Here is a 24,645-nt window from a genome sequence, read left to right as displayed (position 1 = left end):
GAGGTGAAATCCCAATTCTGGCCAGGGGCACCTGGCCGCTAAGGGCAGCTCTTTTCCATAGGAAGGGAAGCAGAGAGTCACAGTGTTTGGAAGGCAGGTGAGAGCCTCACTAGGCAAATGCCAGCCAAACTTGTCAGAAATGGTAGATTTTGTCTGGGAGCAGTTTTTGGATTAAGGGAATTTTGAAGGTAGAAGCCCAATCTCAGCCATGGGTGGCTGGAGAAGCAGGACAGTTCTTTCCCATAGGAAGGAAAGCACAGAGGCTTCCCACAATGTCACGGGACTCCTCTGTTACATGAGCCCTGCAATGTCTCAATGGACCTTTGAACCCTGGGGGTTTGCAGTGTCACAATGGACTCCTCTGACTCCACAGTGTCACAATGGACCACTAATGACATCAGGCCCTGCCATGTCACAATGGAGTTTTGGTTCCATACAGCCCTGCAGTGTCACAAAGGCCTCTTGGTTTCACGAGGCCCCACAGTATCACAATGGTCTCTTGGTTCTGTGGGCACCCCCAGGGTCACTATGGTCTCACTAGTTCCATGAGACGTCACAGTGTCACAATGCTTTGCCTATTCCATTAGCCCACATAGCATAAAAATGGTCTCCATGATTCCAGGAGTCCCCTCAGTGTCACATAGACCTCTGGCTTCATGGGGTCTCACAGTGTCACAATGGGCCCTTGGTTCCTTGACACCCCAAAGTGTCACAATGGTCTCCACAGTTCCATGAGGCCCCACAGTGTCACAATGGTCCCTTGGTTTGATGGGGCCTCTCAGTGTCACAATGATCCCTACATTCCATGGAGCCACACATGGAATGGAACTGTGTGGCTCCATGGAATGTAGGGATCATTGTGACACTGGTGGGGGGACCCAGGGGGACAGGGGACCCCACTGTGCACAAGCAGCCTTGGACTTTTCTGAGGTAAACTGTGAGGGGAGGCTGGAGTGGATTGACCTCCTCAGTGACCTCAAACATTCCCTTTGATGTCACACAACCACCTGTGATGTCACACAGATCCTGTGATATCACAGAGCTAATTTTGTTATGTCACCCTGTAATGTCATACAGCAGTGCTGTGATGTCAGAGAAGATTGTGATGTCACAACGTCACTCTGTGATATCGTAGTCTCTTCTGTGATGTCACAGCCTGCTCTGTGATGTTTCACAGCCACCTGGTGATCTCACAACCCACTCTCTGATGCCACAGAGACACCCTCTATCATGACAGAATCTGCTCTATGGCCTCATATCCTACTCTGTGATGTCACAGACAGCTGTGTGATGTCACAACTCCCTCAGTGATGTCACAAAGCCCTCAAGAACTCAGTTATATTGAAACACTGAAGGTTCTTGGACTTTGAAGAGATCCCTGTCAGGGACACAACTGAGAAAGTGTCCCCAGGTTCCAGGTAGAGCAGAACACTGGAGGCAGTGATGACAAGTGGGGACTAGGAAGGCAAAGGTGTCTCTGGTGCTGAGCAAACCTGGATGTGTTTCAGGAATGCAAAGGGCCAAGGCCTGAGCCCCAGCCCCTGGCCAGGCAGATCCTGTCCCTCCCTCCTTGCTCAGGGCTCTTCCCGGGATGGGCACTGGGATGTGGGGATGGGCAGTGCCAAGGGCAGGAGCATGGGGCAGCCCCTGACAGGCTGCTGAGCAGGGACAAGGAGGCAATGAGGCCCCAGGCCTGCAAGGGTCACTTGTCCCCTCGTGGCCTCAGGCCCAGGACCAGCAGCCATGGCCAAAGTGCTGCCCAAGTTGGCTCTGTCAGGGCTGTCTTGCAGCTGCTGCCCATCCCTGTGCCCTGTGCAGCCCAGGCTGTCCCACGGTGTCCCTGCCATGCGCCTCTGTCCCTGCGGGCTGTCGGCATCCCCCGGCTGCCCCACCTGGCTGGCCCCTTCCTTTGCTGACAGCTCTGCCTCCTGCCTGCCTCTGCCTGCCCACACAAAGCCGTGGGCCTGATATCAAAAGGGTTAATTCAATTTTCACTGTGCCCGTGAACTTTTAGTACAGGAATAAGGCATTCTGGGGCTGCTTTCTCACCAAGGATGGTTGGAAGACAAGAAGAAGACATTTGGCTCAAGATTGCAGTGACAGAAAATCGAAGGATTGAGTCTGGGAACTTGAGGTGGGTTTTATGGGTAAATTGTAATATGCATGTAGTGATGCTGGTAGAATTACATGTCCACATAAGGTTACGAGTTATATCTCAGTAGACCTCAGACCCGAATAAATTATATATAATTTAAATAAGAAATTAGTGTTAAGGAGTCTTAATCTGATATTTTGGATATTTGGTGGTGGTGGGGCCTCCTAGAACAAGGAGTCAGCTGTGACACTGAGCAAAGTCAGGGCACAAAGGGTCCTTTGTGAGTCTGCAGAACCCCATGGAACCAAAATCCGTTTTGCTACATTGGGGTCACATTGAACCAATGGTCCATTGTGATACTGCAGCTCCAAGGAGACCATTGTGACCCTGAGAAACCTCTTGGAACCAAGGGACCATTGTGACACAGCAAGGCTGGTGGAACCATGAATCCATTGTGACACAGCATGGCCACATGGAGCCAAGGGGCTACTGTGACACTGCAGATCCAAGGAGACCATTGTGACTTAGGAACCTCATGGAACCAGGAGTCCATTGTTCCACTGTGGGGCCCTGTGGAACCAAGGGCATGACAGTGACTTTGTGGGGCCTTATGGAACAATGGAGACTATTCTGACACTTTGGGACCCAATGGAACCAAAGGGCCATTACAGCACATGGCAGGGTCTCATGGAACCAAGGGGTCTCCAGTGAACCCTGTGGGTCTCCGTGGGATGAAGGGTCCAGTGGAACCAAGGATACCATTGTGACACTCTGGGGCCTCATGGAACCAAAGGTCCATTGTGACACAACAGGGCCTCATGGAACCATGGAGGCCATTTTTACACTTGGAGGCCTTGTGGAACCAAAGGTCTTTTGTGGCACTTCAGAGCCTTGTGGAGCCAAGGGGACCACAGAGACACTGTGGGGCTCAGTGAAACCAATAGTGTGTTCTGACACTGCAGGGCCTTATGCAATCACATAGACCATGGTGACACCAAAGGCCTCAATGAACCAGGGGGCCAGTGTGACACTACAAAGTCTCATGGAAGCAAGGAACCATTGTGACACTATGGAGTATTGGCAGGCCAAGGGGCAGTTGTCACACTCTGTGGGACCATGGAACCAAGGAGTCCATTGTGACACTACAGGACCCCGTGGAAATAAGGATCCATGTAACAGTGTGGGACCCCATGGAACAAAAGTTCCATTGTGACACTGCAAGGCCTGATGGAATCCTGGAGGCCATTATGACACTTTGAGGCCCTATTGAATCAAGGGGCTCTGCAGGGCCTCATGGAACCAAGGAACCCCTTCTGACACTGTGAGTCCCAATAAAACCGAGGGTCCAGTGTGACACCATGGAACCAAGGACACTGTTGTTGTCTGGTTTTGGCAGTACAAAAGCTCATGGAACAAAAAGTCCATTGTGACATTGTGGGGCCTCATAGAACCAAGGAGACTGATATGACACTTAGGGACCCACTGGAACCAAGGGGCCATTGTGACACCACAGGGCCTCACAGAACCAAGGAGCCATTGTAGCACAGCAGGGCCTCATGGAATCAAGAGGATCACAGTGACCCTGTGGGGCTCCACAAGGGGCCATGGGGCTCTATAAGGGGCTGTGGGGCTCCGTGAGACCATGGAGCCATTCTAACTGTGGAACCAAGGATACCACTGTTACACTATGGGGCATCATGGAACCAAGGAGAGCACTGTGACACTGCAGGGCTCCATTGAACTGAGAACTTGTGTGGCAGGGAGGAGCCCAATGGAACCAAGGTGCCATTGTGATACTGTGGAACCAAAAGAGACCATTGTGACACTGAGGGGCTTCATGGAACCAATGAGACCATTCTGACACTCTGAGTCCCCATGGAACCAAGGGGCCATTGTGACACCACAGGGCCTCACAGAACCAAGGCAGCCACTGTGACACTGCAAGGTTTCATGAAAGCAAGGGGCCATTGTGTCACTGTGGGTCCCCATGGAAGCAAGGGGACATTGTGACACATCCAGGCCTGGTGGAACCAACAGGGCCATTGTGACCCTGAGGAACCCAATAGAATCAAGGGGCCAGTTTGAGACTCTGCCACGTGATGGAACCAATGGGCCATTGTGGCATTGCACCATCCCATGGAAACAAGGAAACCATTTTGACATGGCAAAGTCCTCATGGAAGCAGGGGGCCATTATGCCACTGTGGAGCCAAGGAGACCATTGTTATATCACTGGGCCTCACGGAAACAAAGATCTGTTGTGATCCTACAGAACCTCATGGAACCAAGGGGCCATTGTGATGCTGCAGGGCCCCAAGGATCCAAGAACATGGAACAGGTCTGGCTGGCTGGGCCTCCTGGGGGCTGCCTGACTGGTCCAGCTGACCTGGGCATGTTGAGGACCACTTCTCATCAGACACTGAAGCCCTGGAGTTGTGTGCTTTCCTTCCTGTAGGGAAGAACTCCTACTCCAGGGGTTCATGGCTGATATTGGGATCCCTCCTCCAAATCTGATTATATCCAAGGATTATTCCCATATGAAACCTACCAGGACAGACAGCTCTGGCTGGCCTTGGCCTCTTGGGGACCACCTCTCATCTGCCTTCAAAACACTGGGTGCCTGTGCTTTTCTTGCCACAGAAAAAACCCATCTTTCAAGTCCAGGTGTCCATGGCCAAAATTGGGAATCTGCCTCTAAAATTCCTTATATCCAAGGATGGCTCCCAGACAAACCTGCCAGGACTGTCCAGGTTCCCTTGGCTTCCTGAGGGCCAGCTCTCATCATCCTTTGAAACACTGGGGCTCTGTACTTTCCTTCCTATGGAAAAGAACTGTCTTTCTTGTCCAGATGCCCATAGACAAAAGCGCGGTTTGGCCTCCCAAATTCTGTCTATCCAAGGATTCTTCCCTGACAACAGGTCTGGCTTCCCTTGGCCTCCTTGGGGCTGCCTCTAATCAGCCTTTGAAACACTGGGATCCAACCTTCCTTCCAGGAACCCATGGCTGAAATGGAATTCCACCCCTAATAGTCCCCAAATATCCAAGGGTTGTTTTCAGACCAAAGCTGCAAGGACAGGCAATTTGAGGTGTCATGGGACCAAGGGTCCATTGTGAAACTGAGAGACCCCATGGAGCCAAAGGTCCACTGTGACTTTGCAAGGCCTCATGGAATCATGGAGACACAATTAAGACACGTCACAGCCTCATGGAACCAAGGAGACCAATGTGACACTAACAGGACTCATGGAATCACGGAGACCATTGTGACACTGTGAGGCCTCATGGAACCGGTGAAACAATTGTGACCCTGGGTGTTGCAGTGTGATTTCCTGTTTCACCTATCCCAATACCCTCAGGTGTGCCAACCTTTCCCATCCCCCTTTTGCCCTCCTGCCTAAGAGCTGTCCATCAATCTTAACATTCCAGCAAGGGCGTCATGTGGTTGGCAGAAGTTCAAAAGATGCTCTTCAGGTCTGGGCTCATTGGCCTGTCCAAGCATCTATATCCTTTGAGCCTTCCCCTCCTCCCACCTAGTTGGCCCTCACCTGTCCCTTTCCCTCCCCCTGTCCCCCGGGGCTTAAAAGGGGATGAGACCATGTGGCCTGGAGTTCTATTGTGAGCTGTTACCAGATTCAGAGGTCTACCATCCTGAAATAAAACTCTGGATTAAGACTCTACGATAGAACCTGCTCCTTTTTCTCTTCACTGTCGCCTGAACCTTTTCCACCAGAGGTAAACTGAGTTCCTACTTTGCCTGGATTTGTTTCGAGTGCCTAGCTGCAGCACCCAGCCGGCCAGAGGTATCTCTGGGGTGAAAACACCACAGCTTCAGGCTTTGGTCTAGCAGCGAGAGTTAGACAAAGCCGGGCATGACAGACCCGGAAACATCAGGATTAATATTCTATAGCTGGGGGTCCCCACAGAACAAAGAGGATCATTGTGATACTGTGGGGCCTCATGAAACCAAGAGGCCTTTGTGACACTGCAGGGTTGCATGGAACCAAAGCTCCAGGGTGACACAGAGGGGCCTCCTGACATCAGTGGTCCATTGTGATACTGTGGAGCCAAAGGAGACAATTGTGACACTGCAAATCGCCAGGGTCCAAAGGTCCATTGTGACACTGCAAGGCCTCATGGAATCATTGGGACCATTGTGACACTGTGGGGCCTTCTGGAACCTAGGGGCCATCGTGAAACTGCTGGATCCCATGGAAACAAGGGGTCATCATGACACTGCTGGATCCCATGGAAACAAGCCACCATTATGGCATGGCAGGGCCCGTTGGATCAAGGCACCATTGTGGCACTGTAGGGCCCCACAAAACCAAGGGAACACAGAACAGGTCTGGCTGGTTTGGCCTCCCAGGGGCCACATGACTGGTCCAGCTGACCCTGGCATGTTGAGGGTCTCGTCTCATTTGCTCCTGAAGCACTGGGGTGCTGTGCTTTTCTTCCTATGGAAAAGAACTCTCCTCCTCCTCCAGGCACCCATGGCCAGAACTGGGATTCCACCTCCAAATTTCCTTATTATAACAGAGGAAATGTATTGTATTTGAATATCTGTATATAGGCTTTGCCCTGGGAGGTCCCGGTTGTCCTTGATGGGCTGCAGCTGTGATGTTCTTAATTGGGCTGCAGCTGTGACCAATGAAGATATCTGGGATAAAAGGGGGTGGGTTAGCCGGTCAGGGAGAGCCTTGGAGCTGCTCTGGACTGAGAAAGAACAAGATGCAGAAGGTGTCTGTGCTGTGAAGATCTGCAGCCATAAGAACACACCAAGGAGGTATGGACTTTAGAAATTTGATAACAACAGTATGGGACTCCAGAAATAGAACAACACCACCTTATATCCAGTGATTGTTCCAATAGGAATATTCCCAAGACAAGTCTGTCTTGCAGTGGTTTTACAAGGGTCACTTTGCATCTGTCTCAAAAAACACTGGGGAAGGCTCTGTGATTTCCTTCCTATGGGGAAGAACTGTCCTGCTTCTCCAGGTGCCCATGGCTGAGATTGGGGTTCCACCTCTAATATTCCCTATATCCAAAGTCTGGTCCCAGACAAAATCTTCCATTCCTGATAAGTCTGGCTGGCCTTGGCCTATTGAGGCTCTTCATACGCTGGGGCTCTGTGCTTTCCTTCCTATGGAAAAGAACTGTCCTTCTTGGCCAGGTGCCCATGGCCAGAATTTGAGTTCCACCTCCAATATTGCCTGTTGTGACAAATTGGAGGAGATTGTTGGCTGGAAACATTTCATGTGTGGGGGAGGAAGGGGCAGGTCCAGCCATGCCCTGCCCTGGAACCCCAGCCCTGCCCTGCCCTGGAACCCCAATCCCCCCAGAGCCTCTATCCCAGCCCAGCAGTGGCTGCCAGTCCCTGGCACAGCACAGGCAATGCTCCACAGCCACCTCTGCAGCCCCCAGCCCAGCTCCTGAGGGACCAAATGAGCCCAAGCCCCACCTGGGGGAAGGGCCCAGGGAGACCAAGGGGTATTGAAGGCTGAGCACAAGGCAAGCACACATCTTGACCCTGCATCCTCTTGGAATTTCCATCTGAACAGTGCTGGAATCGAGGGCTTTGTAGCTGTGTGTGTGCTTCTCTGTATCTTTTTTGTCTTTCTCACTTTCTGTGTCTTCTTCTGTCTCTGTGCTCCTGTAAATTTTGATTAACATTAAATTGAACAGGCTTAGAGTTTGTGAAGTTGAATAGGCCAAGTTAATACTTTGAGAAGTGTTGTTTTGTTGATTAAATATCTGTTGTAATTGCACATTAGAAGAATTTTAAAAAGTAATACAAAACTTTTTGTGTCACTGACAATCTGTTAAACCACTGAGATACTGAACACGCCTCTGTGAAATACAAATGTTAAAGATGAAAAAACCCAGGAACCTCCTCTTTCTTTTCCAGTCAACAAAGAAGTAGTGGGCCCCAGCCCCCATCTCAACCAAACCAAGCAACCCTGCCATGGGCTGAGCCCCTTCCCCCCTCCCCAGGCTGCCCCCTCCCAATCGGCCCCATTCTGACCAAACCAAACCCCAACAACTCCCAAACAGGAAAACAAAAGAGGCTACAAAACCCCAACCAGAACAAAGCCAGCCACAGCTATTAAAATCTCACCATCAAGTCCCCTCCACCCAACACAACTAAAACCAAAAACCCCTACAACCTACCACCCATACAAAATAACCCTACAACTAAAATTAAACACAAAAAAAGCCCCAAAACCAACCATAAAACCAATCCTAACACGACCCAACCACAACTTTCACCACAAGTTACTGGCAGTTTAGGTGTTAATCCTTTCAATACTTCATTGCTCCATCGAGTAAAAGAAAAAAAACAAAATATCAGCATATAAAAAAATATATAAAATCATCAAAGTCAGTAAAGGAGAAATTAAATCCCAAATAAAAAAGAAGAAAAAATACCTTAATCTTAAAGCTAAAATCCTCTTGTAAACTATAATGAAAAAACTCTTTTTCTTAATAGCACAAAAAACTTTTTAAAAAAATTACAATTAATATCAAAAAAACCCTCCATACTAAAATAAACAAATGTTAAAATAATGTTAAAATAACTGCAATTTCATCAAAAGTTTAAACAGAAGCGAAAAAAATCCAAGTAATCCAGTATCCCCAAGAGAAGATCTCTATTCCCAGAGATAAAAATAAATTTAGATGTAAATAATAAAAACCTTTACCTTTAAAGAACTCATCTTTAAAACAATACTTCATAAGTCAACATGGCCCATCAACAAGCAGTAAAAAAGCTTGTAGCAATAAAACAATTTCACAAGAACAAAGTTCCCCAGACAATTGTTATCCATGACAAAACTAAGAAACACAAAAAACCAAGTTTTACCTCTTGTTAAAAAATCTCCATAACCTTAAAAACAAAAAGTACTCTCCCTAAATAAACTAAAAAAAAGGCTATTCTAGAAATAGTAAACGAACTAGGAATTTTTAGTTTACTTTCTTTCCATTGTCAGTAAAAAAAAAAGTTGTAAAGGAAATAAGTGTTCTAAAGAGTTTATTTTAATTCTTACTTCTTTTTTCTTTTTTTAACTTTTAATTAAATTTTCTTTATATCCTTTTAAAATTTTAAGTCAACATTACCTTACTCCTAATCCTCTTACAACAAAATAAATACATAAATAATTAACCAACACTTAAACCCACCACACTCATCAATACATGAATTAAGAAATCTCAAAATTAGAAAAATCTTAAATTAACAAACCAAAACCACTACGAGGACATAATAAAACTTTTGCCAATGTTTCTCTGATTTTCTAAAGTTGCCAGTAAAGGCTGTTTTGTTCTTTTGAGCTCCTGAGAAGCTCTTGTTGGTATTTCTCCAGGGAGTCCAATTCAGAGGACACCAACAATTGTAATTCCTTTTAAATGTCTCCTTGAGAGAGTTGTTTGGGGGATGGGGCTTGTCTGTGCTGCTTGGCCCAGCCCAGGCAGGGCTTTCCCAGCCACATTCCACACTCCATTGCCCAGCTGGAGCCACTGGTGCCTCTGAGTTGTGCTGCCCCAGCCCCAGGGACGCTCTCCTTGTCTGCCCATTCCCCCACGGTCTCTGGGCAGGGATGGCCTCACTGGGGGCTGCTGACATCCTCAGCAACTTGGAGGCTGCTGCTGAATTTCCCTGCTCCAGAGGCTTGTTCAGCCTTCAGCTCTTCAGTGCAGGAATTCAGTGTCCCAGGGCTCATGAACATTCAGAACACCTGAACAAGCCAAGCCTCTGGGAATCATTTGATTTTAATTTTCAAATCACATGTGGTTAATTAGACAGATTTCAGTAGTGTATTCAAACTGAATAGATTCTTTTTAAACAGACAGTGAGAAAACATTTTTTAGGTCCTATTTAGGTTTTTTTTTTTCCTGTTAATACAATGATATGTGCAATCTCCAATTGACACTGAATCCAAGTACCTCCTCATGCAGTTTGAATGGATATTAAAATCAAGACCCTTCATGGATGACAATCAATCAGACTCTGTCCCTACCCCCAGCCCACCATTTCCCCCATCCAAGCCCTGGCACTCAGAGCAGCCTTGTGCAAATCTGAGCTGACTATGATGTTGACTAGTGTGGTATTTATTTGAACTTCAGAAAAACTGGACAACTCCCTGATGCTCAAGCATGAAACCAGTCAGTTGAGAGGCACTTGAATGACCAGAGAGCATCTGGTGGAGAAAATCTGGAAGGAATGGGAAGAATAAAGTTCCAGAGAGCCTAGAGAAGAGATGCCCTTAGACATGGCCATTTAAACAAGAGAGCTGCAAACACATGAAGGAAGAGCGGGAGGAAATATTAGACTGAATATTGGTGAATATCTACACAAGTAGAGGGGGGGATCAGTATTTCTTCTTTTGCCATTATTAGAAGAATCCAGGAGATCCAGGAAATTCCTGTTCCTGATGGGAAAACATTGCCATTTCTTAAAAGGACTCGAATGAGCCAGATAATAAAGATTTGCTTGTATATTATGAAACTAACAGACATTAAAACTTGTGTCCCTTTCCAGGCAGACATCAGTTGTGTGTCTATGAACAGGCACTTGTGCCACTTGTGCCCTGAGGTGCCCAGCTGGGATTGGATCTCTCCCAGAGCACCTGAGGAAGAGCAGAGCACCTTGCAAGCTGCAGGTCCCTGACAGCCCCACAGGGCTCCTGTGCCATCAACATCTGCTCTGCTCCAGTCTGAAACAGGGCCCAGCATGGTGCCGGGATCATCAGAGAGCTGAGGTGTGTGCTGAATTCAATGGCCTCCCAATCCCGCAGCAGCCCTGCATTTCCCTGCTGCAGCCTTGGTCTCCAGCCCAGCCATGGAGGCTCTTTGGGCTCTGGAGTGTTGCTGCAGCCCCCAAGGGCAGCTGAGCTCTGCCTTTGGCACAGTCAGGCCTGGCCAGCGCAGGCCATGCTCAGCAATTGCTTGTGTGTGCCTGGCCTTGCTGTCAGCCCCGGCAGCGGCTGCGTGGCCCCTTTGTGGCCCTGTGCTGGCCCAGCCATGGTGGCCCAGCCCCTGTGCAGGCCCAGCCCAGGCCAGGAGCATTGCGGCTGGGAACAGCCCCTGTGCCGTGGTGCCCACAGCAGCCTTGGGGCTCTGTGCCCCATGGCCTCCCTGCTGGGCAGCCTCTGCCAGCTCCTGCAGAGCCCGTGGCACCTGTGGGGCTGCACAGACAGCCCTGCCCCGGGCTCTGCTGGCCTCTGGGCCAGCAGAGAGGCAGCCAGGGCTGGCCATGGCCGGGAACAGGCCGTGAGCCCCACAGGAGGATGGAGCTGGGCCACAGCCAAACTCAGCCCAGGCCAAAGCTGGGCTCAGCAGCCAGGGCTGCCAACGCATGGGCACAGAGGCTGGCGCTGACAAATGTCCTGGGCCCCCTCCCTGCTCTGTCCCTGCCACCAAGGGCACAGAGCAGCCTCCTCTCTGGGCCACTTGCCTGTTTGCAATGCCTTGCACAGGCGCTGGCCCTGCCCCACAAGGCCTGGCCTGAGTCCTGCCCCTGCACACTCAGCCAGGCTGAGATGGACACTGATGGTTTCTGGGCCAGGCTCTCGGAGCCCAGCCCAGCTCCCTGCAAGCTCTGCCAGCTGCCCTGAGCTCTGGGCAGCACCAAGGGCCTCTCTGAGCCCAGCCCAGCCCAGCCGGCTCTGGCCCCACAGCTCTGCTCAGGCCAGGCTGCTCTGGCCACTGGCCCCACGGCCTCAGCCCCTGCCAAGGGCACAGCAGCAGCTGCAGCTGCCACAGGACTCAGCCCCAGCCATGGGGGAAGGTGCTTGGCCAAGGCCAAAGGAGGCTCCCTGGCTGCCCTGCTCCCCTCGGCCTGAGGTGCTGAGAGCTCTGCAGCCCCTGCTGCCATCCCATCTGCCCAGGGCAGCACAAGAGCCCCGGCCTTGGGGCCCTCAAGAGCTGCTCCTGCTCCAGCCCAGGGCCCATGCCAAAGCTGGGGCAGCAGCCACAAAGCTCTGCCCATTTCTGTTCATAGCTGCTCTGAGGGGGGTGGATCCTCAGCCACTTGGAGGTTGCTGATGAATTTTACTGCTCCAGAGGCCTCTTCTATCTGGAGCTCTTCACTTCAGGAATTTGGTGACAAAGGCTCCCAAACATTTGTTCAAAATACTTGAGCAAGAAAAACCTCTGGGAATAATCTATATTTTCATTTCTTCTGTGATTAATCAGACAGATTTCAGACGAGTATTTTAAGTGAATCTGCTATATTGAAAAAATGCCAGGAGAATTGTTATGTACTCTTTGGTTTTCTTTTCTTGTTAATAGATTGATATCAGCAATGTCCAACTGATATTGACCCTCAGCACCTTCTAATGTAGTCTGAATAGATATGAAAATCAAGACCCTTCATGGCTTACAATCAGTAGCACATTTTCCCCAACACCCCCCACCATGTCCCTCATCCAACCCCTGGAACTCCTATGGATCAGGAATGGTGTGGCCAGCAGGAGCAGGGCAGGGATTCTTCCCCTGTGCTCAGCACTGGTTGGGCAGCACCTCGAGTGCTGTGTCCAGTTCTGGGCCCCCAATTTAGGAATGACATGGAGGGGCTGGAGGGTGTCCAGAGAAGGGCAACAAGGCTGGGGAGGGGTCTGGAGCACAAGTCCTGTGAGGAGTGGCTGAGAGAGCTGGGGTTGTTTATCCTGGAGAAGAGGAGGCTCAGGGGAGACAAGGCAGTGTCAGGGCACAGGTTGGACTTGGTGATCTCCAAGGTCTTTTCCAACCTTGATGATTCTGGGATTCTCTGGAATCACCTTTGGAGCAGTTGCAGGATGAGCCCTGTGCCTCCTCTTCAGCAGCTCCAGCAGCCCAGGTCCCTCAGCTTCTCCTGCCAGCCCCAAAGCCCATCCTGTCAGTCCTGCAGAGCCTCTGCAGCTCCTCCTCATTGCCCAGAACAGGGAGCCCCAGAGGCAGAAACAGCAGCCCAGATGTGCCCCCCCTGGCCTGGGGTGCCTCTGGCAAGGGAGCAGCAGCAGGCACTTCAGGAGCCTGCAGACAATTCCTGCAGCACTTGTAGGATGATCCTGCTGCCCAAGGGACATTCCCATGGTGCCAAGTCAGGAACTGCAATGGGGAGTGGGGCCAGAGAGGAAAGGGCAAACAGGGATGGGCTCTTTGCTGGGCAGGAAACGGGAGTGGGCAGTTGGAAGAAATCTGAAGCAGGAAGAGTAAAGAAAGCAAAGGAGAAGGCAAGGAATTGCTCAGGGCAGTTTGGGGGTGGCTGCCAGGCAGCCCTGGCTCTGAGCAACAGCGTCTGCAGTGACACAGGAAACTCCCAGCTGATGGGAACAAACTTTCTGGCTGAGTGCAGAGGCCAGGACAAAGCTGGGTGGTTTCCCTGGTGTCCCCCAGCCCTTGCTGGCCCCAGGGGCTGATGGCATTTGTGCTCCCTCAGCTTCATGTCCCCACAGCAACAGCATGGGGGTGCTGCCCCTGCTGTGTGCAATGCAAACAGGGGCTGCTGAGGCAGTGCTGCCGTGTTTGTGCCTGCAAGGATGGGGCACCTGTGTGAGCTGGGGGAGAGGCCAGGGCTGCAGAGGGGGGATGTTGTTGGCAGCTGCATGAGGACGCTCTGGGACGCTGCCCTGGGCTGTGCAGCACACTGGGCATGGATCAGCACCTGCTCTGCTGCTCCTTCCCGTCTGCCCCAGGGCCCTTGCAGAGCCCCAGCCATGCTGTTTGCCCCCAGCCTGCCCACGGCCAGCCTGGGGCTGCTCCCGGGGGTTTCTGTGCTGAGCCTTGGCCTGGCCGTGTTCTTGAGAGAGCCTGGGCAAGGAGCCTGGAGCCCCCAGGGCCTGGCCTGAGGCGTCAGCGCTGCCCCAGCAGTGCCCATGGCCTGTCCCTGCTGCAGCCCCGGCACTGCCACCCCCAGGGCTGTGCCCGGCCCCGAGAGCACTCAGGCCCTGCAGCAACACCAGGGCCACCAGGGCAGCGGGGCAGGGCCACGGCAGCAGCACTGGCAACACCAAGTGCTGCTGCTGCTGCTGCTGCTGGGCACAGCTGCTGGGCCAGCACTGATCTGCCCCAGCTCTGCACACAGACATTGCTGCTGCAGCTCCAGAGAAGGCAACACAAGGGCATCTCTGCAGAAAACTCTGCTGGGAGATCCTTTAGTTCCTTTAAAGGCACCGAGAGCACAGCCCCTCCTCGACACAGTCTGTGGCCACAGGGAAGGTGGAGAGAAACAAAATGAGAAATGGCACAGAGATTGACATTTATTTGTTGACAATATAAAAATACAAGAACAAAGGAAAAGAACCTCCAAAATTAAATGAACAAGAAGGATCAAAGATAACTTTTACTACAAGTGATTTGCTGAAATTGGCCAGCAGTTTAATGTTTCTGTAAACATCCAGTCATCAGTCTCCTCACTGCAGCCTTGAGCTCCTGGTTCCTCAGGCTGTAGATGAGAGGGTTCAGGGCTGGAGGCACCACCGAGTACAGAACTGAAAGGGCCAGATCCAGGGATGGGGAAGACAGGGAAGGGGGCTTCAGGTGAGCAAAGGTGCCACTGCTGATGAACAGGGAGACCACGGCCAGGTGAGGGAGGCAGGTGGAAAAGGCTTTGTGCCGTCTCTGCTCAGAGGGGATCCTCAGCACAACCCTGAAGATCTGCACATAGGAGAAAACAATGAACACAAAACAACCAAATGCTAAACACACACTAACAGCAAGAAGCCCATGTCTCCTGAGGTTTGAGTGTGAGCAGGAGAGCTTGAGGATCTGTGGGATTTCACAGAAGAACTGGCCCAGGTCATTGCCATGGCATAGGGGCAGGGAAAATGTATTGGCTGTGAGCAGTAGAGCAGTGAGAAAGGCACTGGCCCAGGCAGCTGCTGCCATGTGGGCACAAGCTCTGCTGCCCACGAGGGTCCCGTAGTGCAGGGGTTTGCAGATGGACACGTAGCGGTCGTAGCACATGATGGTCAGGAGATAAAATTCTGCTCCAATGAAGAACATAAAGAAAAAGAGCTGAGCAGCACATCCAGTGTAGGAGATGTTGCTGGTGTCCCAGAGGGAATTGTGCATGGCTTTGGGGACAGTGGTGCAGATGGAGCCCAGGTCAGCGAGGGCCAGGTTGAGCAGGAAGAAGAACATGGGCGTGTGCAGGTGGTGGCCGCAGGCTACGGCGCTGATGATGAGGCCGTTGCCCAGGAGGGCAGCCAGGGAGATGCCCAGCAAGAGGCAGAAGTGCAGGAGCTGCAGCTGCCGCGTGTCTGCCAATGCCAGCAGGAGGAAGTGCCTGATGCAGCTGCTGTTCGACATTTGCTGTGGTGCCTTGGCATGGGGATCTGTAAGAAAAGTAATCATGGAATAGTTGGGTTTGGAGAGGACTTGAAATATCCCAGCACAGCCTGGGGGCACTTTCCCCCCACTGCCTGCCCAGGGCTCTGCTGCCTGGAGCTGTCCCTGCCAGCAGCTGCTTCCCTGTGCCCAGGGCTGGGCCCTGCCAGTGCTGCCAGAGCCCAGCCCAGCCCTGGGGGCTCAGCTCTGTCCTGCAGAGCCCTCCCAGCTCAGGCACTGCCCAGAGGCAGCTCTGGCTCTGCAGGCTCTGATGGCAACGTCAGAGCAACCCTGAGGAGGCTGGAAAAGCGACACTGAAGCTTTCGCTCAGGGGCCCTCTGTTGATCTCTGTAACTGCAAAGTTTATTCATATCTAAGAGAATTTTTAAATTTATTTTTCCCAGCCTTAACTGAGAGATGAATATCTATGGGCAGTTTCATATCCAGGCAACCCAGAGCAGTAGATTAAAAAAGCAGGATTTTCCCTTACATGCAATCCCTGCCTTGCTGTGCTCCCTCTATCATCTACTTGGAAATGTTCTGCAGTTCAATGCCATGCTCGGATCAGTCCTGAACAATGCAGCATCCTCCCCACACAAGGAGAACACTTCCAAGCCTCACCAGCTGTCTCCTCCCAGCCAGATCTTGTCCCCCAGGGCTGGGAGCAGCTGCCAGGGCTGGCTGAGAGCTGTCCCTGGCAGGCAGCAGAGTCCCTGCCCCAGCACAGCGCCCTGGGCTGCAGGACCCTGCTCTGCAGGACAGCCCTGGGCACCCCTGGCTGCTCTGCACAAGAGACAAGCAGAGAATGCACTCACAGGCTCTGCAGGCATTGGCATGTTCCAGCTGCAGGAGATGGCTCCAGGAGCTGCAGCTGCATTGTCCTGCAGCCAGAGGTTCCTGTGCCAAGGGCTGGCAGTGATTGTGCCCCAGGCACTTCTCAGCCCCTTCCCAGCCCTGACTGATTGAAGCTCTCTGTGCCTCTGGGCTGTGCCCGGGCTGGCTGCAGGCAGTGCCCCAGCCCTGCTGGGCTGGCAGAAGAGCTGCTCATCCAGAGAAATGTGCTTTTGAAGCTCTTCTTGGGGAGCAGGAGCTGCGTCTGGGCCAGGAGCCCAGCCCAGCTCAGCAGCACAGACACAGCACAAGGACTTTAATGAGCCTCTGGGGCTTTGTGCTCAGGCCCTGGACATCAGTCCCTGAGAGGGAGCTGAAGAAACCTCTCCAGAACTCCAAGGCAGAATCCAACTCCAAACTTTCTTGGACTTTTAATGGGTCCCAGAGAGGGACACGACTGAGCAAGTGTCCCCAGGCCCCAGGTAGAGCAGAGAACTGCAGGCAGTGATGACAGGTGGGGACAGAGAGAAGCCAAGTCTTGGTGCCCTGGGGCACAGCAGGGTCTGTGCCAGCAATGGCTGGGAGGAGACACCTTGTCCTGAGGCCCTGGGGCCTCCTGGCACAGCCCCAGCCAGGCTGGGCACTGTCAGCCCCTTGTGCTGCCCTCAGCATCCCCCCCTAGCCCACATCCCAGTGGCCTCAAGGATCTGCTGCAAGGAGTCCCTGGGGAGCCTTGCTCAGCAATGGCCCTGGGGGCTCCTGAATGCTCCCTGCAGGGACTGCAGCTTTTTCAAAGGACTTTGGCTTTTGCCTTGGAGTCTCTGAGAGGTTCGTGCAATCATGGCCTCCAATTATCTGCTGTAATTAGTCCCTGGAGAGGCTTTGTCAGTAACAACACTCAGTGGGGCTCATTAATGCTTCAGGGTACTTCAGTTATTTCAGGTACTTGGTGTTTCCCTTTTGATACAGACTCTGTGAGAGGTTTGTGCAATCATGGCCCCAATTATCTGCTTTAATGAGTCCCTTGAGAGCTTTGTACTGACACTCAGTGCTGCTCAGTAATGCTTTGAGATACTCAAATTTTTTAAGGTACTTTGGATTTTTCTTTCCACACTTAATCTCTGAGAGGTTTTTTGTGCCATCCTGGCCTCCAATTCTCTCCTCCAAGGAGTCCATGAGGAGCCTGTGTTGGGGATGGACCTCAGTGGGGCCCATTCATGCTTTGAGGCACTCTGAGTTTTTCCTCTTACTTTGACTCCTGGAAAGGTTTGTGCAATCTCCTCTCAGGCCCTGAGGTTCCAGGGCTCAGCTCCAAATGCACCACAGGGCTCATTAGGATGCAGCAAGTTCTGACAAACCATGGCTCTGCCTTGATTTCCCTCTGGTCTTTTGCAGTTCAGCAGGAAGGTTTCCTTTTACAATTACGGAGAAATATTTCAAAGAGCTTCTAAGTAATATTTAATACTATTTTAAAGAGTGCATTTTATTACTGTTCTCTTTAGAGAAGAGCTGATTGCAGCTTTCTGTTATTGATATTGATCCAGGGTCTCTCCCGAGGAGATCTGGCCAGGTCAGTGAAGTTGTACTTTGGAGCTGACCCAGTGTGGACAACCTTGACCCACATTCCCCAGTCCCCTGTTAGAAACGATTTTCACTTTAAAAAATTTAGATGCTTTATTAAGACCTTTACAGAATACAACAGAAAACTGAATAATGAAAAGAGTACTGCGCCAGGAGCAAAGGATTCAGTCATTGTGTTCTCATCTACAAAATGGATGTTCTGTCTTTTATACCTCTGGCCCCTCCCAAAGTCTTGTCAATCGACTCCTTCTTCTCTGTCCAGTGGTGGAGATCACTGTCTCACACCTTGATTGGAGGTCAGGTGCTGCCATAGGAACAAGCCAACCCTCCCAAATGCCCCAACTACTGAGGCCATCCTGTGATAGCAATGCAAGGGGGAGGGGAAGGATAACTGTACATCTACAAAACTTCTCTTAGCATATATTTAATATTCACCCCTTAATTGTGAGAGCCAACCATAGGATTACTCATCTATAACAAACCCCTCTTTTCTTTATCTATAAGTAATTTTGCTTGAACAATTGAGTAAAAACATTTCTCTCTCTCTTGAATGAGTCATACCAGTATCTGTTGATGTGGGCAAGGACAGTGGGAATAGGAGAAAAAATCTCAGGTTTTCCTTAGACACACTTATTTGGAATGGACAAAAGGGCATCCCAGAGGTCCAGTGTGGCTTTGACTCCCATCTACCGTGCCTATGTGGCTGCTACCCATAGTTGGTGCATCTTAGGGGTGAGTCCAGAGGCCAACTCGGTCCTGCCCTCCAGTCCCTGTTGAATTAAAAGACAACTGAGGAATTACAGAGGTCTGGAATGGACTTTTGTCCCTACCTTACCATGCCCACGGGGTTGCTACCCACAGCAGGGCTATGGAGCCTTCTTGGTAGCAAACAAAGGGGCCAACCTGGTCTTGCCCTCCTTCTTTTGTCTTATTTTTTTGAAGAAGCTGTCCCATTACCTTTTACAGTCCCTTGTGTACTTCCCCTCAACAGATGCTGGTAATTCTCACCCATGAAAACAGCAAGACAGTTCTCAAGCTGGTTGGTGGAAGTTTGACTCTGCTTTTTGGGCATCTTGGTGTTTTTCTGGTTGTCTTTCAGTCTCTGCTTGAGAGTCAATCTTGTTTCACCCAGCCTGGATGTTACAGTCACTCTTTGGGTTCTTCTCCTGGGCCTTTGACTCTGTTGCCATGAGTCCATCCCCGCTCTGCAGCTCGCACGGCCGATTCGGTGGTGAGCAGTGCCTGAAAGGGACCTTCCCACTGAGGAGTTAGAGGCTGATCTCTTCATGACTTTATCATCACCCAATTCCCCAGGATTAATATTATGGATTCTGAAATCCAGGGTGGTAGTTTGAGGAATTGCCCCTTTATGTCTTAGCCCTCCTAAGGTTTGTGCTATAGACATCACTTATTCCTTGGCATTGGCTTCCCCTTCCTCATAGGTGGCAGCCTTCTGGGGTGAGGTCAGGAAGGGAAACCCAAACATCATTTCATAGGGTGACACCCCCAGATCTGACTGGGGTTGGGTTCTAATTCTTAATAAGGCCAAAGGGAGACATTTTATCCATGACATTTGGGTTTCAATCATTAGCTTAACTAGAGCTTTTTTAAGAGTTTGATTCATTCTCTCAACCTGACCAGAACTCTATGCCTGTGTAATTCCAATTTTACTGCCAGGGCCTGAACAACTTTCTGCAATATCTTTGATATGAAATGAGTTCCCTGGTCTGAATCTATCCTGTTTGCCATTCCATATTGGGGTGTCCTGGTTTAGGGCAAATTTGGGAGAGAATCTCCAAAGGGGGGCCCCTCCAGAAAGCAAACCCACATGGCCCCTCCCCACAGCCAGTTTGGGAAGGATTCCTTCGAGAGAAGTGGAAAAACCTGTTTATTTAACAGGCACAGCACCCCCAGCACACAGAATGAACAATACCGGATGACACTGCTCTTTCACCACTCTGAAAAAAGATGGCAAATTCAGAAAGTCTCTCTTGGGGGTGGTCACTCAGTCCCTCTGGCGCTGGGGCAGCTGCTGCAGGCCACAGGGTGCAAATGCTCGGTGTTCCCAGGTCCCAGTCTGGAGCAGGTTCGAGATGGTTCAAAAAGGAAAGGAGAAACAGTCCAGGAAGAAATTTGGACAGTTTAGCTAAACTAGCTAATGAGCAGAAGCAAGAGAAAGCAGAAGTGAAGCAGAAGCAAGAGTGAGAGAGCAACGCAAAAAGCGAAGGCAAAAAGCAAAAGCAGCACTATGTACTGCGCGTCTCTGTGTCCCACCAGGCTGATAAGAAAACCAAAACAAAACTTTCACTCTTCAGAGCCAGTCTTAGAGGCATAGAACATAATATCCAGCATAAACAGAACACATGAATGGGGATACAAGCATCGTAACGTCACCCTAGGACATTCCACCCCTTATCCCCATATCATCAACATACTACCACACATCATGCATTTATTCACACAAAATTTCCATCTGTTCCCCCAAAAATTACAAGCAATACCCATCATGCCCTCATCACATCCCCACACTGGACCACTGAATCCATGCCCTATACTACAGAGCTGCAGGATTTCACCCCTTTCACCTTACTCACTCAAAGTTCCATCTTTCACTTGCTCAGACCTTCGACACTTGCACATTTCCTTCTCCATCTCCCACTTGCCCAGACCTTCAGCACTTACACATTTCCTTCTGTCTCATGTCTGTATGGTGTAATGTACAGGCAATGGCAGTAACATCCAACGAACAGTGATATTGCATATCATTCTCACCCCACAATCAGATCTCCCTGAGGTACACATCGTGTTGTTCCATCTCTTTGCATTATCCACCATGTGCAACCTGCTCCCTGGGCAAAGACAACCCCACGAATGGGTTTGTCTGTACTCGAGGCAGAATTGACCCACACAGTCTTCCCTAACAAACTTCTGACATGCACCACTGGGACTTTATCTCCATCTGTTATATTCAGGGACTCAGACTGGGCAAGACCTGCTCGGTTGGTGGAACCTCAGGTGTTAACTAACCAGGTGGCCTTTGCTAAATGCTGCTCCCAATTTTTGAAAGATCCCCCACCCAAAGCTTTCAGCTGGGTTTTAGTAGTCCATTGTACCTCTCCACTTTGCCTGCAGGTGGTGCATGGTAGGGGATATGGTACACCCACTCAATGCCATGTTCCCTAGCCCAGGTGTTGATGAGGCTGTTCTTGAAATGAGTCCCATTGTCTGACTCAATTCTCTCAGGGGTGCCATGTCTCCACAGGATTTGGTTTTCCAGGCCCAGGATGGTGTTCTGAGCAGTAGCATGAAGCACAGGGTAGGTTTGCAACCATCCAGTGGTGGCTTCCACCATGGTCAGCACGTGGCGCTTGCCCTGGCGTGTCTGGGGCAGTGGGATGGAGTCAATCTGCCAGGCCTCCCCATACTTGTACTTGGACCCCCGCCCACCGTACCATAGGGGCTTCACTCGCTTGGCTTGCTTGATGGCAGCACACGTCTCACAGTCATGGACAACCTGAGAAATACTGTCCATGGTTAAATCCACCCCTCGGTCTCTTGCCCACTTATTGGTGGCATCTCTGCCCTGATGGCCTGAGGCATCATGGGCCCATCGAGCTAGGAATAACTCTCCCTTCTGTTGTCAATCTAAGTCTATCTTCGACACCTCTATTTTTGCTACCTGATCTACCTGTTTGTTGTTTTGGTGTTCCTCATTAGCCCAACTCTTGGGGACATGGGCATCTACATGGTGCACCTTCACAGGTAGCCTCCCTACCCTGGTAGCAATGTCTTTCCACTCTTCAGCAGCCCAAATTGGTTTTCCTCTATGCTGCCAGTTGGACTCATTCCACCTCTCCAGCCATCCCCATAGAGCATTGGCTACCATCCATGAATCAGTGTAGAGGTAGAGCTTTGGCCACTTCTCTCTTTCTACAATGTCCAGGGCCAGCTGAATGGCTTTGAGTTCAGCAAGTTGGCTTGATCCACCTTCACCTTCAGTGGCCTCTGTGACCTGTCGTGTGGGGCTCCATACGGCTGCTTTCCACTTCTGGTTCATCCCTACGATGCGACAGGAACCGTCAGTGAAAAGAGCAGAGCGCGTTTCCTCTGGGGGCAGTTGGTTATATGGAGGAGCCTCTTCAGCCCGTGTCACTGCTTCTTGTTCTTCATACGTGACACCAAAATTCGCACCTTCGGGCCCATTTGTAATTTCCTCCAAAATCCCAGGGCGATTCAGTTTACCTATACGGGCACTGTCTCTGTCCCTCTGGGAGCCTCTCAGGAACCCTGGGCCAGTCCCGAGTCGGCAGACACCGGGGGCAGCCCCGACACGGCCGACAGCGGGGAGACACTCTCTGTGCCCCGAGGGTACTGAGGGCACCTGGGCTGGCCGCCTGTGCAGCACAAGAGACACCAGAGACATCGGTAGAAGAGAAAGGGCCGACTCTTAGCAGGGGTTAATCCAAGGTTTTATTCTAGGAGTCCCAAAGGAGCCCCTACACCTCAGGGCACTCCTGCCCAGAGCCCCGGGAGATGTGCCAAGGTTACATTTAAAGGGAGGTGGAAACCCAAAGTAGATAACATTTTACTAACCAAGAAGTGACCCTAAGGGATGGGTACTGGGGGATGGACATTTAGGACAGCGTATGGGGCAGGGCTTGGGGGGCTGACCCCTGGCCTCTGGCTAATCACTCGACATCCTGGAATGAAGCTTCTGGATGGAGGGGATGGGATGCTGAGTGATTGACAGAGAGCCAGGGTGGGGGTTTGGGGATGATCTCAGCAAGGGAAAGGGATTACACAGGTAAAGGGAGGGGGGTACCATCTGGGATGAACCACTTGGGAAAAATACCAGGATTCAAACCCAAAACTATTACAAAACTATTACAAAGTATAAAAACACACTACAACACACCACCCAGATCTGGTGTTTGCTGTGCAAGTGCCCAGATCCGGAAATTTCCCAGGGCTGGCACAGCCCAAGTCCAGCAATTTGCTGGCACAGAAAGCCAAAATCCGGCAATTTCCTGATGCCAATACAGGTGCCCAGACCTGGTGTTTGCTGCCACTGCCAGTGCCCAGATCTGGATATTTCCCTGTTCTGGCAGAGCCAAGTCCAACAATTTTCTGGCAAAGAAAGCCAAAATCTGGCAATTCCCTGCTACTGTCATTGGCAATGCTAAGATCCGGTGTTTGCTGGCACCACCAGTGCCCAGATGCGGGATTTTCCCGGTGCTGGCACAGCCCCAGTCAAGTAATTTTCTGGCAAAGAAAGCCAAAACCTTGCAAATACCTGGTGCTGGCCCCACCCAGATCTGGTGTTTTCTGGCACTGCCAGTGCTCAGATCCAGCAGTTTCCCAGTGGCAGCAAAGACCAAGTCCAGCAATTTGCTTGCACAGAAAGACAAAACCCGGCAATTTTCTGGTGATAGCACTGGCACCACCCAGATCTGCGGTTAGCTGGCACTGCCAGTGCCCAGATCTGGCAATTTCCTTGTGCCAGCACAACCCGAATGCAGCAATTGTCTGGCAAAGAAAGCCAAAACCAAGCACTGCCCAGATCAGGTGTGCTGGGGTTGGTTTAAAAGAAGAGGGAGACCTTGGCTTAAGGCCGTGGGAAAACCCTCTTTAGTCAGGGTCAGCAGGAGCTCCCGCCCATAATCCTCTTGTTCAGGTTTGCAGATTGTTACTAGAAAGTTCTGAGTTCTCTTTGCTACCATTGGTTACTTTTTACTGCAAAAATTGTAATATTCTTAATCCTTCCTTTCTCTTGGATCCTTTCCTCAGATCCCACCTTAACCCCTCCCCATAAATAAATGGATAAATATCCCTGCTAGACCCTGGACCCAGGCTTTTTTCTGCTTTGCTCTCTCTACTGTGCACGCCGTCCTGTTTGTTGTGTTTGCCTTCATTAAAGTTCTGTTTCCAGAGCACCAGATGGAAGCAGTCTCTGTCTGTAAAGTGGCCAGAGCTGGTTCTCAGGGAAACCACTGGTCAACGGTCCGGATGAGGGCCAGAAGGTTTCACTGGTGTTTGCTGGCACTGCCAGTGCCCACATCTGGAAATTTCCCTATTCTGACACAGCCCAAGTGCAGCAGCAATTTACTGGCACAGAAATCCAAAACCCCGCAACTTTCTGCTACTGGCTCTGGCACCGCCCACATCTTGTGTTTGCTGCGCCAGTGCCCAGATTGGGAAATTTCCCGGTGCCAGCAGAGCCCAAATCCAGCAGATTTCTGTCACTGGCAATGACACCACCCAGATCTGGTGTTTGCTGGCAGCGCCAGTGCCCAGATCTGAAAACTTCCTGGTGCTGGCACAGCCCAAGTCCAGTGATTTGCTGGCACAGAAAGCCAAAATTTGGAAATCTGCAGGTTCTGGCTCCAGCACCATCCAGATCTGGTGTTTGCTGGGACCGCCAGTGCCCAGATTTGGAAATTTCCCGATGCCTTCACAGCCCAGGTCCAGCAATTTGGTTTTAGCTAGCTTAGGCAGAGAAGTTCCTGGAACTGTGACTTTCCTTTTTCTTGGAACTGTTTAAACCTGCTCTGGACTGAAAACCCAGAAAAACACCGGCACCTCACACCTGTGGCCCACCGAGGTCTGGGACGCTGCATTCCAGCACCAGAGGGACTTAGAAGAGACCGAGTGAGCCAACTACACCCCACAAAAAGGACTTTCTGAATTTGCCATCTCTTCAGCACTGTCAGAGGTTTCATTTAATATTATTCATTTTTCATGCTTTTGAATATTTTACTTGTTAAATAAACTGGGGTTTTTTTCACTTTTCTCGAGGGAAGTCTTTTCCTGAACTAGTAGGGGGAGGGGCTGCTTGAA

The 24,645-nt window shown here is 50.9% G+C and overlaps 1 protein-coding gene across 1 annotated transcript in view; it reads right to left on the bottom strand.

The window, feature by feature from the left end:
• The window catches only part of LOC143692629 (uncharacterized), a 331,852-nt gene that overhangs the window by 19,222 nt on the left and 287,985 nt on the right, over positions 1-24,645 (bottom strand). The window lies entirely within an intron of this gene.

The sequence above is a fragment of the Agelaius phoeniceus genome (assembly GCF_051311805.1).
Source record: "Agelaius phoeniceus isolate bAgePho1 chromosome W unlocalized genomic scaffold, bAgePho1.hap1 SUPER_W_unloc_2, whole genome shotgun sequence".
Taxonomy (NCBI): domain Eukaryota; kingdom Metazoa; phylum Chordata; class Aves; order Passeriformes; family Icteridae; genus Agelaius; species Agelaius phoeniceus.
The sequence above is the reverse complement of the archived record's forward strand: the minus strand, read 5'-3'. Positions and strand labels throughout refer to the sequence as shown.